At 45.0% G+C, this 15,161-nt stretch overlaps 1 protein-coding gene across 4 annotated transcripts in view; it reads left to right on the top strand.

Annotated features, from left to right (window-relative positions):
• The first annotated feature begins 4,169 nt into the window (after window positions 1-4,169).
• LOC128327345 (apolipoprotein L2-like) overlaps window positions 4,170-15,161 on the top strand; it is a 55,099-nt gene continuing 44,107 nt past the window's right edge. Inside the window, exons 1-2 of one of the 4 annotated variants that reach the window (XM_053256096.1) lie at window positions 11,237-11,369; window positions 14,639-14,741. The gene's annotated coding sequence lies outside the window, so the exon portion shown is untranslated. Of the gene's footprint in view, window positions 4,277-11,234; window positions 11,370-14,638; window positions 14,742-15,161 lie in introns of those variants that run through there. The other 3 variants (XM_053256104.1, XM_053256103.1, XM_053256095.1) reach the window with 3 other exon arrangements.

Here is a 15,161-nt window from a genome sequence, read left to right as displayed (position 1 = left end):
CGCAACCGTTGTGATTGGAGAACTGAACAGTGAGAACTGGGACTTTGCAAGCATGTCCCAATTTCCTTGCAGGAAACATTGTGGAGGAGTGCTAATCCTGTGGTAGCAAGCATGAATTTCTCCCTTTTCTAAGCAGGGGCCACTCTGATTTGCAATTGGATGGGAGACTACATGTGAGCGCTGTAAGATATCCCCCCTAGGGATGGAGCTGCTCTAGGAAGAGCATCTGCTTGCTTGCATGCAGAAGGTTCCAAATTCCCTCCCTAGCTGAGGGAGACTCCTGATAGGGCTGAGGGAGACTCCTGCCTGCAGCCTTGGAGAAGCCACTGTCAGTCTGGGTAGAAAATACTAAGCTCGATGGACCCAAAGGTCTGACTCAGTATAAGGTAGGTTCCTGTGTTCCTACCCCTGTCACTGTTCTTCTGCTTCCTGACGCAGCTATCCCAAGCTGTTTTTAAGTGAACACTGGCAAATTTCCCCACAGATCATTTTAGATTATTTCACTCTTACTGAGTTGTTCAGCATTAATATCTATATATGTAAGAAAAAACTAGTCCTTTGATTACTTTCAGGAAAATGCCTTGAAGATAGAGTGTTCCAGAACTGAATTCAATAAGCGTACTATTATTTTTAAGTTGATGTATTGCTAGTTCTTATTTTTATTAGTTTTATTCAGGTATATGTATGACTGTTATAAGCTCATTTCCACTTAAGACTTTTTCTTTTTTAGAAGCAGCATATCCATATTTATTGGCTGACATGATGAGGAAAATTACACCAAGTAACCCCATTGAGCTAGCCACCTAATGGCACAGCGGGGAAATGACTTGACTAGCAAGCCAGAAATTGCTGGTTTGAATCCCCGCTGGTATGTTTCCCAGACTATGGGAAAGACCTCTATTGGGCAGCAGCGATATAGGAAGATGCTAAAAGGCATCATCTCATACTGCATGGGAGATGGCAATGGTAAACCCCTCCTGTATTCTACCAAGGAGAACCGCAGGGCTCTGTAGTTGCCAGGAGTTGACACCGACTCGACGGCACACCTTTACCTTACTCTAACCCCATTGAAATTGAAACTGCCTCTTGTATTGCCTAACGATGTTTTAATTTCAGTGGGGCTACTTTGAGTAACGTTCCTCATTGTGTCACTTCTTATGCTTATGCTTGGCTAACATCCAGACTAACATTAGTCAGAAATAACATTTTGCATGAGCAATTTTTGCCAGTCCCCCCTCCTAGCTGACGTTGAGGGTCCCACAGCCCTCAGGACATATTTTCAAGAGATGCAGAAGGAAGTGCGGCTTGGCAAAAATTCACCCCTCCCACACTGCACACCTGCAATGTTATTTGGCACATGCAACGTTAAGTCTGGTTGCCAGTCATTATTTCAACAATAGTGAATACGATCGCTTACCTTTTTACTTGTCCATTAAATAAGCAGTTGTAGAAACACTCTTATACAGCAGACAATTTTCTTTGTGTCCAGACCACCTTGAGCCCCCACCCCACACCTTAAAAACACTTCCAGAGTTAAAAACACTTCTGGGGTTCCTGCATTTGTAAGCCACCTTGTCTAGTTTATAGCAAGGCTGCAGCTTCACTCCTTCTGCAGATGTTGGACTACAACTCCCATCATCCCTGACCATTGGCTACTGTGGCTGGGGATGATGGGAGATGAAGTCTAAAAGCAACAGGGATGCCCAAGTCATGTGCGGTGTTTTTGGTGAATCCATTCCTTGATCAAGGCCAGCTGTTGAATGGTGCTTTAGTTATTTTTTTCTCCAGTCCTGGAGTAGAGGCATGGCTAACAAACCACCAGCAGCAAGGGCACTGAAAGCAGTATGGACTTGCCTCTCTATACATAATATATGTTTCATTAAACCATCAGTATTCCTGATTCTACACCACTGCCTTGCCCTTGCGTGCCACAAGTCTTTCCTCTGGATTCTACATCATGCAATCCTGTTTTATAGAAAAGCAAGGTAGAAAGAAATCACAGAGAGAGAGAGAGAGAGAGAGAGAGAGGCTGATTGATCAAACAAATAAATAAATTTTGCCACTCAAGTCAAATCACATGAACAATTAAATTGCCATCTTGAAAAAAAAGAAAGAAAACTTGTCTTGCTCCCATGTCTTGAACAGCAGGTTGAGATACAGAAATGTAGCTTGGGCTGCTTTTCTGTTGTGGAGACTCCTCTGTTTACTTGGTATGTGTCAAACTACTGGTCAAGGTACAACTTACTGCAGCTAGTAAGCAGTAAAAGAGAGAGAGAGAGAGAACAGCAATGACCAATGAGGCAGGAGTACATGTGGTGGCGTGGACATGAGCCAAGAGTTGAGCTGTTCACTCCATAACTATACCATAGCTCTGTTCAAGTGATACAGCAAACACGGCTTGCAGGCTTGCAGCTAAGGACTGAACAGATGGTGGCGCAATAACACAAGGCATCCTTTGTTAAACTCTACCAGAGTCCACCTAATTCACATGCTTTCAGCACTAGCTTTGTTCCCTTTTTCCTGTTCTGTTTCAAAAATCTATCATGTGGGACACAGCTCAACCACCAAAAAATACATTTGCCCCATTTGTGCCCCCCTCCACTTTTTCCTGGTGTCTCTGTTACACCGCTGAAATTGCAGCTACTTGAGAATTTGGTGGGGTGGGAAACTCTAGGAGAAAAGCAGCAGAGGCGGGGGGGGGCTAATCAGCACTCCTTCCTCCTTGCCACTTCTCCGTGCTATATAGACACCTCCTGAATCTGCTTTTCCATAGAAGAAGCAGTTATCAAGAGTTTTGCATCTATTTTATTTATTTATCAGATTTGTACACCGCCCCGAAATTTGTCTCTGGGTGGTTACCTAACATAGTTTTCCCAACAAGACAGCTGAATAAAATCTATCCTTCTCCTCTTTCTCATGATTTCAGATAAAGACTTCTGAACATGCCTGCATAAAGCCAATAAATCAAAAAAGACAGGAGGAGAAAAATGCCATGCCTTTTTACATCACTATGAGGTGAAGGGTTTTTTTTTTAAGTCTAATTTTTTAAAAACCCGGGAGCATGGTGATTTTCAGAGTACTGCAGTTAACAGGGATAATAATATATCAATCAAACAGCACAGACAAAAAGGCTTCAGATACTTATGTTAATGGTGAGAACAAAAACTTGCTCACACCTCTTTTATGGTCATTGCACTGGTTGCCTGTTTGCTTCCGGGTCCAATTCAAAGTGCTGGTTCTAACCTACAAAACGCTTATGGGCTTAGCACCTGTATATCACCTGTATATCTCCAGGATCTCCTCTCTCGGCTGGTTGTATCCCATCCTGTGAGGTCTTCTCAACTGGCCCTCCTTAGTCCCAGGCCCTGGTGTAGTGCGTGGTGCCTGGGCCCATAGGAGGGCCTTCACTGTGGCCACCCCTCTTCTTTGGAACACTCTTTCCCCCCAGATTTGTTCAGCCCCCTCCTTAGTTGCTTTTAAGGTCCTTCTTAAGACCTACCTGTTTCACCAGGCTTTTGCCCTTTAATTTTTTTTTAATTGTTAGGAACATAGGAAGCTGCCATATACTGAGTCTATCTAACTCACTGTCTTCACAGACTGGCAGTGGCTTCTCCAAGGTTGCAGGCAGGAATCTCTCAGCCCTATCTTGGAAAAGCCAGGGAGGGAACTTGGAACCTTCCACTCTTCCCAGAGTGGCTCCACCCACTGAGGGGAATATCTTACAGTGCTCACATTTCTAGTCTCCCATTCATATGCAACCAGGGTAGACCCTGCTTAGCTAAGGGGACAAGTCATGCTTGCTACCACAAGACCAGCTCTCCTCCACAATTGTTATGAGTATTTTTGTTGTTCACAGCCTAGAGTCTGTGGAGGAGGCGGTATACAAGAAAATTTTAATTATTTAATTAATTTAGAAACCAATAGCAATGAACATAAAAAGACTTAGAGCACTTTATTGTTACTTAGAGTGAGAAAGAGATAAACATGGAGCAGCCCAGAGAAAATTCCATATTGGGAGCTGCATCTTTTAATGGATATAATTGGTAGGTTCATCTGCTAACCCTTTACCACAGCTGAAAAACAACCTCCCATTAATTGCCATGGCTAAGAATGATTACTGAGGCTAAGAACAAGCAAAGACTTGGGATTCTTGAAGGGTACTCTTCTGTAAAGGTCATATGGATATGCCAGTTTACTCCTCGTTCTGCCTCTGCACCAGATGTACTGAGAAAGAACCTTAGAGATGGCTTCTCCTTGTGTTCAAAGTCAGCCACAAGTAAGTGAAGCCAAGAGAGCACAGATGACATCAGTGTCCGTACTTAGGGCCTAAGCAGATGCTACTTCCAACATGTCATTTGGCCTGGTGTATCACTGTTTGTTTTTTATGGGGAAAGCTATGGGAGGCCTTGATACAGATCAGAACTATGGTGTGGGAGAGCCACGCGTGCCTGCCACTGTTTCAGTCTGGATTTCTCCCCACCCCTGCCCATGACTCTCTTTCCCCCTTCCCAACAATAAACCCCACCACCAGGGGCGTAACTATAATAGGGCAAGGGGAGGCAGTTGTCTGGGGCCCCACTGCCTTGGGGGGCCCCCTAGAGGCAAGTCACATGACTGACTCCCCCAACCGCTCACCCGCCCGGGCTTCCTTCAGTTTATTTATTTATTTAGTTGTATTCATCCTCCGAAACTGATGTGAGTGTTAAGACCTGGAGCGACCAGAACAGCACGTCTTTCTCTAGAACCATTAAATGACTTGCATCGTCCACAATTTACAAAACCTTTTTAAAAATAATTAGGATGATGTTCTATTGTGGCACATACGGTGTGTGTGTGTATATATAAATTTTACTCTGCTTTTTGTTACCACTATTCAGCCTCATTTAAGATTTCTTTACTTCATGAGCTGAGCTTCAGTGAGGGGGGGCCCCATTTTAAAACCTTGTCTCTGGGCCCACTCCAACCTTGCTCTGCCCCTGCCCACCACCAGGTCCAAACAATGGGCAAGATCCAGATTAAGTTAGCCGTGACTGAACACCACTGAAATCAATGAGACATGACTAAATTAAGTCCCATTAATTTCAAGGGAACTTAGTCATGACTAATTTAGTTTGGATCCTTTCTTCAGTACTTAAAGTCATATCAGATTTGGATCTAAAGGGCCTTGAATGCTTTAAAAAAATATCTTTGAAGCCCCTTTGTTTCTGTGGTGCCTGTAATTCAGATTGTTATCAGTCCGATATTCTTATGTTTTGGTGTGAAAGAAAACATACAGGGGCAGCCTTAAAATAAAGCTGGCACCACTGGCACCACCTCCTCCTCCTCCTTAATGAGTTTATTAGTGCTGCCAAGTTGTTTGGCTTGTATAGGACTTAAGCCTAATAATGTAACAGGCCCTGCCTAGAGACTTTAATAGAGGATGTGTGACTATTTTGGGGCCCAAATGGCTTTTTTGTTGTTGCATTAGAAGGAATACAGACTATTTTGGGGACCAAACAACTTTTTTGTATCTGTTGTGGTATCTGAAGTTCTGGGGGGCAGCTGGAACATTTTGTTGGCTCAGAACACTGTGTTCTCATGAGCAGCTTCTCTTCCTCTGTCTCCTTCCCCTTCCTACTGACCATCCATCCAATGGGGAAGCCAGAGGGGAGGTTCTGCTTCAGTGGCAGGTTGCAGTGGTGGTGAAGCTTGCTTCCTTCGTGTCGTAGTGGAGGTGGTGACAACAGAGAAGTGAGCAGTTAGCTAACTAATGTTATTCACTTAGCAGATACCCCTGCTAACTGAGTAAAAAGGCACCTTTCAAAGTGTTGAATCTCTTCTGTTTATCATGGGGAGAACAACTGGCCCTATCCAACCCCAGCACAGCATCCCTTCAATAGCTGATGCTCTCGAGTTACCTTGCGTTTCTTTTTAGATTGTGAGGCCTTTGGGAACAGGGTGGCAGCATCTTATTTGTTTTTCTTTGAAAACCACTATGAAATCTTTTGTTGGAAAACCATATATGAATGTTTGCAGTTGTAGAGAACAGCAAGTGAGTGGGAGACTGTGCATGCACCACTGCTCCAGCATGCAAAGAGGCTGGGTTGGTAGCTGGCTGGCTGCCCTGCCTCAGGTCAAGAGGTAAAGTTGCTGGCCTGGCTGGGGAGAGCTGGCTGGGTGACCCATGGGGGTGGAGAACCGAGGACTGTGTGTGTGGTAAACCTAACCTGGAGGCTTTACACACAGGGCTTCTACCCTGAATCTACTTCAGAGGAGAGTGTGTGTGTTCACACACCAGCCAAAATTACCCCCAAATCCCTTTGAGATCCTTGGACCCCCTCCACACACAAGTCAGGCTTTGTCTTGCAAATTCTAGCTCATCTCGAGGTATTTCCGGGTTTTTAAAATGCTGGTTTTAAGTTACTTTTTCTGAAAACACCAGAGCAAACAGGGAGAGGCACTGATGTAGAATCATTAGCATGATAAGAAGGATACTCTCTTTACAAATGCAAATGTAGCTCTTAAGTACTCTCCCCCTCTCCCCCCCCCCCCCACATTGGCTAGAAGGAAAACATGTGAACTTGCATCAAAAGCAACTCCGAGAGCAGAGGGGAGAGGCTCTTTCCCTCAATGCCGCGAGTAGGGATGTGGCCGAACCGGTTCGGATCCGAGCCGGTCTGGCGGCTCGGCACTGAGGGGGGTGTAGCTTTAAGGGCGGGGGGGTAGTACTCCCCCCCCCCGCCGCTCTTCCCCCTCCGGCGCTGTGGTTTTTGTAAAAGTTTCTGGGGCGGCAGTGTTCCTCCCTGCTGCCCCTGCCCCCGTCGTTAGCCTGCCAGAGCCTAAGTAAGTAACATGCATGCACCTGTTCCGGCGCGCGTGTGCACCTGCCGCTGCTCCGCGCGTGCTCCGCATATGTCAGTTGTCGATGTGTGACGTCTGTGGAGCGTGTGCGTGGCGGCGGCAGGTGCGCACATGCGCCAGAACGGGTGCATGCGTGTTACTTACTTAGGCTCTGGCAGGCTAACGACGGGGGCAGGGGCGGCAGGGAGGAAAGCTGCTGCCCCAGAAACTTTACCAAAAACCACAGCGCCAGAGGGGGAAGAGCGGCGGGGTGGGTAAGTACTACCCCCCGCCCTTAAAGATACATCCCCCCCGTGCCAAACTGGACGGGTTTGGAGGCCATGCACATCCCTAGCCGTGAGTGTACTTCGAAGTGGCTTCGCTCAACATTTACCCCGAAGCATGAAGCCAAATGCGAATAACTCCCTGGAGATGAATTAACAGTTAAGAAGCAGGAGCCATGAGAGCTCAGCACCTAGACAGCAGACTGAGCAGATGTGCAGCTCACCTGGTCATCAGCTTCACAATGGAGAGCTGTACTTATTCTAAAATTATCCATTTTTTTATCAAAATATGCATCTATATTGCCAATAAACCTATGCACATTTTGTGCATAGTGGAGACTTTTTGGAGTCTCTTTTGGTGAAAAGCATATTCTACTTCCACTTTCTGGGTGATGGATATTGACTTTTTTCACCACCTGGGCCTGGCAACCCTACTTGCTACTGTTCCCCAGCTTTGCTAGCAATGTCCATGCAAAGGGCCCTGAGTTACCTCTTAATAATGTGCTGGTTTGCTGCCAGTGCTCTCTTGCTCCTGTTCAGAGATCCCACCAAAGTCTCCCAGGCCTTCTTCAGCTTCTACTTCAGTTTTTGTTCCTCTTTCTAGGACTTTTCTTCCATCCTTTTTCCAACCTATCTCTCTCTCCTTTACCATAAGAGAGAAATTAGGCAGGCAAGGCTCTTGCCTAGTTCTGCTTCTCTCAACCCCAGCTCTGCAGATATGCATTCAACAGTGTGCCACCAAGCTCAGCCTGGCACCCCTTTCAAGTGGGTGGCCACCCAGCTTGCCTATCCCTAGGCCAGCCTTGCCTTCTAAGTTTGACATTCCAAAAGTTTTTCCTTTCCTTTCAGATCGTGATCAAAAAGGCACTTTAATTGAAGTTTTGCAGTGTAAAACATAGATAAATGTGATTGGCGAATTATGTGATGTGTTAAAATCCAGACTAATTAAAAATATGTGTTTGGTTAACAGCTTGTCTCATTCTCTTCTCCAGGAATTTAATTTTGATGCTACCCACTAAAGACCTTAGTTTTTAGGTTGGTTATGAGCAGAGCTGTCAGAATCAAGATTCATTCATATGAAGCATACACTGAGGACCTGATAGGTGTGATGCATTTTGTTCTGCAGAGTTGTGTTGCTCTCAAAGATCCTCAGAGAAGAGATAATCTGGCAAGACAGCTGGGCCAGTCACTTTGGAAGTTGCTGTTTAGGAGCCGAGTTGATTTGAGGCCCAGATGGGTAAGCCAAGCAGGCCAGAGTGGAGGGAACAAGTAATCCCAAAAATGGTCTCTAGAAGAGAAAAGTGAGGGAAACTCAGAACCATTTCTGATATTATGGAGAAGCCAGGGAAGAGAAGAGAATGAGGGCAAATGACTCACACTTCTGCTCTTATGGAACTCACACAGCTCCTTTGTATTATAGCATCCACTGGGATCTGCTCCTATACAAGCCTCACTGGAAGCTATACAAGTGTATAATAGTGGTTTGGTTCCCTGAGGATTGGGCCCCTGAGACTTACATAAGACTTCAAAAACTGTGGGTGAAAGGGTTACGCTGGATCCAATTAGCAGGCAATTCCATGAGACACTGCTGAGACGAATAGCTGGAAAACATGTTTCTAAGAGATGACATCTCGCCTCTAAATACTGCTATAATTAAAGATGTGGGGGTCATCTCTTCATACATCCAGCTATACCCTGAAAAATATCCATTCCAATCCTCTGCAGTCTCACTATCCCCACTGTATGTTGCTGGACCAGGCAGGGGGGTTCCAACCATAAAGCACGTGAAGGGGTTGATTTGGGGTGACATTGAAAGTGGCAGAGCAGCAGAGTGGGAGACCAGTCTGTCCCACTGGACACAAGTTATTTATTGGGAAGTCCTCCCATGCAAAAGCCCCATTAAAATAGATATGCACAGTTTGCTTTTGTTTCACAAAATTTTCAACAAGAAGTCAGGCCATCTGTGGTTCTCTCCAAAGGTTCCTGTTCTCAACAGGCATGCCAGCTTCAATATATATTTAGCCTACCATGTATCTGTCCAATGCAGGGAGAGAATGAGAAAAAGCAGAGCTCCTCTAACATATCAGCTACTCTCAAGATAACCCAAGAGCTCACAAAGAGCTGAAGAGACGGGACTGCACTCACGTAGGCAATGGACAGGAACTGATGCTGTTTGTGTATTTGGACCCAGTGATTTTCCATTTCTGTTGGACCATAATGGATCAAACTTGAGGGGGAACTCAAAAATTCATTACTTTCCCAGAATATACAGAAAAATTCTCCCTTTGGAAAGCATGGTGAATGAGACCTCATAGAGCTAGAGAAAGACTAGAGTCACAGAGAGGTAAGTCATTCATATGCTTGCCAAATACAAGCTGACTACCATGAGTCCAAACCACAAAAGACAGAAAACAATCAAACATGCCATTTTCACAGTTAGGTTCCAAAGTTCAGCCACACTACCACAAAAAAACACAACCCTACAAAAATTCATAAATGTCCCAGGAAATGGGGGGCGGGGAGTTCATATGTTGTTTGCAAGCCGTTTGACTAGTATATTCACATGGCTCTTCTTTCCAAGCATCTAGAGGAAATAGGGTTGCAGGAATGAAGCTCACATGTGACACCAGATCACCCACATCATCCAAGAAAGCACAAAGCAAACTTACAGGAAAACTTCATTGTCTGCAGTCAAGTAAGCGCTAGCTGTTAGGAAATTCTAGGCATTTATTTTCACAGTCAACATCTGAATACACCTGGGTTGTATTTACAGATGGTTTGCTTGTGCTTTACTTCTCACTAAATAATGTTTGCTTTTCTTGCTTAAACTGTCTAATTAGTTGATCTGCTACTTTGACAGGGTTCTCATCAACTCCCGGGGCACAGAGTAATGTGAGAACTGGCCTTTAAGCCTTGCTTAGGCAGCGTGAAGGTGGTTTCTATTTCCACTTGACATTTCAAGTTCTGAGATTCGCACACAGCTTTGCCAATGCAGTTGAACCTCTGGTCCGTGAGTGGGAGAACAAGCACTCTAACCCTTTAAAAGAATGGAAAAGATCTCTGAGCTGACCTAGAGGCATTTTGGATCCCACTTTTTCATGTCTCCATAGTGACATGTTGAATGGGGAAGCCAAAAAGACAGCTGGGTTTGGGAAGAGACCCTTATCATTTTCAATCCTATCTGTATGACCTTGAGAACATCTCACACCTGGCTCTTTGCCAGTCCATGACTCAGTGTTGGAACTATTGCAGTATGTTCAGCTAATATTCAGGTGGACTGCAGCCATATTTTGAGGTCATTTGTGGCTAGTCAGTGCAAGCTTATGGGATGGATCTTGGAGACAAGAGTTTTATTGGTCACAGTTGTTTCTCCAGCCCCTGCCTGTGACGTGTGTGTTTATCTCCTCAAAAGAAGATGAAAACAGTCTGAAACGCCCTCTCTCTCTACTTTTCCATCCAAAGGTGGGTTGTAGTTAAACCTATTTCCTACCATAAGACTGAGCTGTATTCTTAAAGACCTTGCTTGCCTGTCTGATTCACAGAACCATCAAATTTTAGAGTTGGAAGAGACCTTAGATTTTATAACCTAACCCAACCCTGTGCTCAGTGCGGGAAACAGCTACAGCATTCCTGACAGATGGCCATCTGGTCTAGTCCCTGTTTGGAATCCTCTGGAGAGGGAAAGCACACCACTGTACAAGGCAGACTGCTCCACTGTCAAACAGCTCTTACCATTAGGAAACTCTAACGTGTAGCCTAAACTTGCTTCCTTGTATTTTCAACCCCACTGGTTCTAGTCTTGCCCTCAGGAGCAACAGAGAACAAGTCTATGAGGTCGTGCACACAACCAGGAATGCCAGCAGTGGGGAGGCTGGGTGGGATTCATGGTTAATTCAGTCCCGGAATCGTTTGTTTGTGTATCAGTGATAAGGAATTTCAGAGTCAATAAATGAGCTCCATTTGCCACAGGAATGGCTGCACACAACCTTTGCCCTCCACAAGGTACAATATTCTTAATATAGTTATTCATACATAGCCACTGAAACATCAGACTGCCAAGAGCAATTGCCATAGGTGCAGGATTTATCTCACCCACAAGCCCAGTTCCCAAGCAAAGCCCCCAGGCAATGCTAGGAAGTAACGTAATGAGTCAGAATTGTCTGTGAGAGAGCAACTTGTGTCAATGATGTTCCTGCAGCTCAGACACTGTGCATTCTAGGTCAGTGGACTGCATTTGGACACAACCTCCTGCCTCAAGTCTCTGAGGTACTTTTTTTTTAAAGTGAATGCCTGTCCATTGTTGTTGTTGTTGTTATTGTTGTTTTACTTCAGGTTAGGATGGACTGGTCCCAGATACCTGCTTCTAATGGTTCTTGCTTTATTTCCCCTGCTTCTCTTCAGGCTTGTCTTCAAATAAGAATCACAGACATTGAGGAAATAGTGAGGTCATTCACATCAAAAACTATGGTCTACCCAGGTTTGGGAGCTGTGTGTGCTCCCAATTTTTGGTTGTGTGGAAGCAAGGTAGGAGGAAAAGCTACCCAGGTTTTCTTCCTACCTTGCTTCTACACAATCATCCTAACTTTAGGGCTGGCTATGGGGTTGAGACAGCCTTGGTCGGCCTGATGGATGACCTTTACCGGGGAATCAACAGAGGGAGTGTGACTCTGCTGGTTCTTCTGGATCTCTCGGCGGCGTTCGATACCATCAACCATGGTATCCTTCTGGATTGCCTGGGGGAGCTGGGGATAGGAGGCACTGCTTTGCAGTGGTTCCGCTCCTATCTCTTGGGTAGATTCCAGATGGTGGAGCTTGGTGACAGTTGCTCCTCAAAACGGGAGCTGTTATATGGAGTCTCCCAGGGCTCCATTCTGTCACCAATGCTTTTTAATATCAACATGAAACCACTGGGTGAGGTCATCAGGAGATTTGGTGCTGGGTGCTATCAGTATGCTGATGACACCCAAATCTACTTCTCCTTTTCATCTTCAGGAAATGGCACTCATTCTCTAAATGCCTGCCTACAGGCCGTAATGGGCTAGATGAGGGAGAACAAATTGAAGCTGAATCTAAGCAAGACGGAGGTGCTGATTGTGGGGGCTCAGAATCTGAGGAATGAGTTAGATTTCCCTGTGCTGGATGGGGTTACACTCCCCCAGAAAGAGCAGGTGCGCAGCTTGGGAGTACTCCTGGACCCAGGCCTCACCCTGATGTCTCAGGTGGAGGCCATGGCCAGGAGTGCTTTCTATCAGCTTCGGCTGATTCAACAGCTGCATCCATTCCTCGGAGAGGATGACCTCAAAACTGTGGTGCATCAGCTGGTAACCTCCCAGCTTGACTACTGCAATGCACTCTACGTGGGGCTGCCTTTGTACATAGTCCGGAAACTTCAGTTAGTTCAGAATGCGGCAGCCAGACTGGTCTCTGGGGCAACCCGGAGAGACCATATTATGCCTGTTTTGAAACAGCTGCACTGGCTGCCGATATAATTCTGGGCAAAATACAAAGTGCTGGCTATTACCTTTAAAGCCCTGAACAGCTTAGGTCCGAGTTATCTAAGAGAGCGCCTTCTTCTACATGATCCCCACCGCACATTAAGGTCATCTGAGGAGGTCCGTCTCCAGTTGCCACCAGTTCATCTGGTGGCAACGCAGAGGTGGGCCTTCTCTGTAGCTGCTCCTGGGCTATGGAATGCACTCCCGGCAGAAATTCGTAATCTGAGATCATTGCTGTCCTTCAATAGAGCCCTTAAAATGTACTTATTTGGCCTGGCCTTCCAGAGTTTTAAATGATTAATTGTTTTATACTGTTTTAAATTGTTGCCCTGATTTTCAGGGCTTTTAGCTGTTTTATTGGCTTTATTGTGTTTTAATTAGTTTGATTTTAATTGTTAATTTGTTTTTAATTGTTTTTATCATGTTGTGAACCACCCTGAGCCGTATCGGAAGGGCGGTATATAAATCTAATAAATAAATAAATAAATAAATAAATAAATAACCAGGTTTTCCTTCTTCCTTTCTTCCACACAACCAAAAATTGGGAGCATACACAGCTCCCAAACCTGGGTAGAACACAGTTTTTGACTGTGTGAATGACCTCACTGTTTGCCATCTCTTGTGATAGATATTCATGTGTGTAGCAGCTAAGAGAGATTAAGACAAAAAATATTCTGGCTGACATACAGAGCAAGGAGGCACCAATGCAGCAACAGAGCAGAACTGCTCAATTAACTGCACTAATGCAGTGGGGAAGTGGGTTTTTTATGCCCTCCCCTCTCCCAGGAAGTCCTTGATGCCACACAAAAATATGTCCCCGAGGACTGCAGAACCTTCAGGGACATATTTCTGGGTGGCACAGAGGGCTTTCTGTGGAGGGGGGAGGCATAAAAAATTGCCACTTCTCCACGGTACCAGTGCAATTAGTTGAGAAGGCAAGCTCTCTTGCTACACTGGGACATCCTTGTTCTGTATGTCAGCCCATGTCTTTACAGCACACCTTTGGTTACACATTCATTGGCAGGGTCAGAAGGGAAGTCCTTAAAAATTAAAGGCATTTCCTTGGCTCCAGAATCAATGTACTGTTTACATCAATGTTACAGGGCTCCCAGGGCTGCAATGTTATACCTCTTCTGAGATGAATTCTCTAAAAACAAAGCAAGCATTCTTTTTTCCTTCATTTTAAAACATTCATAAACAAGTAGCTGCCAACTGCTTGATTAAACCACAGATTCTACCTTGGGTCCTCAGATATTACTGGACTACAGCTCCCATCATCCATAGACTATTCTGACAGGGGATGATGGGAACTGTAGTCTAACATCATCTGGGGGTCCAAGGTTGGGAATTCTTGAATTAAATCAAACTCTTGATGATCAGCTAAGATGTATTGAATCAGGTGACAGCACTCCATTAATGAAGCTTCATTCTTGAGGAGCACGAGCCTCTCTAAAGCAGAGATGAGCAATTCCACCTTATCCTGAATAATGTGATTAGCATCCTGGGGTTTGCAACCCTTATGACACACCAGGTCTGTAGCCAGAGGTCTGTGGTAAGAGGACAAGAAATCCTTTCAGAACAGGGGCAGGGAATACTTTCAGAACAGCCAGGACATAACTGCAGGTAGCCTGGCATGTTTAAAGTTATTTGTCTTAAGGAGCCTACTGTGTAGAAAACTGCCTGTACACTTTGCCTTATATCTCCTTGAGTCTGAGAACTAGGAGGTTACTTTTTTAAAAATGAAAGCTGAATGTTCAGACTGGCGAAGGAGAGGGGGCTGGAGTGTTTCTGAATGGATAGCCCCACAGCCCCCGCCCTGTGAAGCACTATGAAATCATGATGACATGCACACAGATATTAAGGATGACAAGGATGTCAGCAGCGTCAGCAGCGTCCGGACCATGTGGTAAAAGTCTTGTCAGGAACATCATCACATACCATTCCTTGGTTTACCAAAAACTGTTGATTAATATCTGTAAATGTCCAAGATTTTTTGGTATCCAATCATGAAAAATGGCTGTTTCTGCCACTCTCCAATAGGAAGTGAGTGATGCATGTGTTCCAGTGGATGCCTGAAACCACATGCTGCACATCCACTTTAACATCTATACTTCATGTTGTGATATTGTACAGCCAACAAGAGGTAAGATATTAAATTGAGCAGGGGCAATTCCTGCAGAGGGTCTGAATTAGTACTGGTGTGCTGAACATATTCTAAATGTTAATTATCTCTGAAGATAATTCAGAATGTCACCCTAATACTAAAGCAGTGCCATTTTTTCCAGCCGCTTTGCAACTCCTTGGCCAAGGTTTTCAATAACGTTGTCACTGGAAGTTCTTGTTATTCAGTTCCAACCAGGAATTCTCCTCTACTGGAGTAGCCAGCTTGTGACCCAGTGGTGTTATTGTTATCTGTAGCTTTAGCAGCTCACAAGCCTCTCTAATTTGCTGCCAGAAGAAACTAGAATGCTGGTTTCTACCACATGTAAGGAATATGTTTGGGAGAGTAGACTATTTCCATACAGGAGACTATTTTCCATGTCTCACTGCCCCAGAATTGTTA

The sequence above is a fragment of the Hemicordylus capensis genome, chromosome 5, assembly GCF_027244095.1.
Source record: "Hemicordylus capensis ecotype Gifberg chromosome 5, rHemCap1.1.pri, whole genome shotgun sequence".
NCBI lineage: Eukaryota > Metazoa > Chordata > Lepidosauria > Squamata > Cordylidae > Hemicordylus > Hemicordylus capensis.
This window is presented reverse-complemented; position numbering and strand designations above follow the sequence as displayed.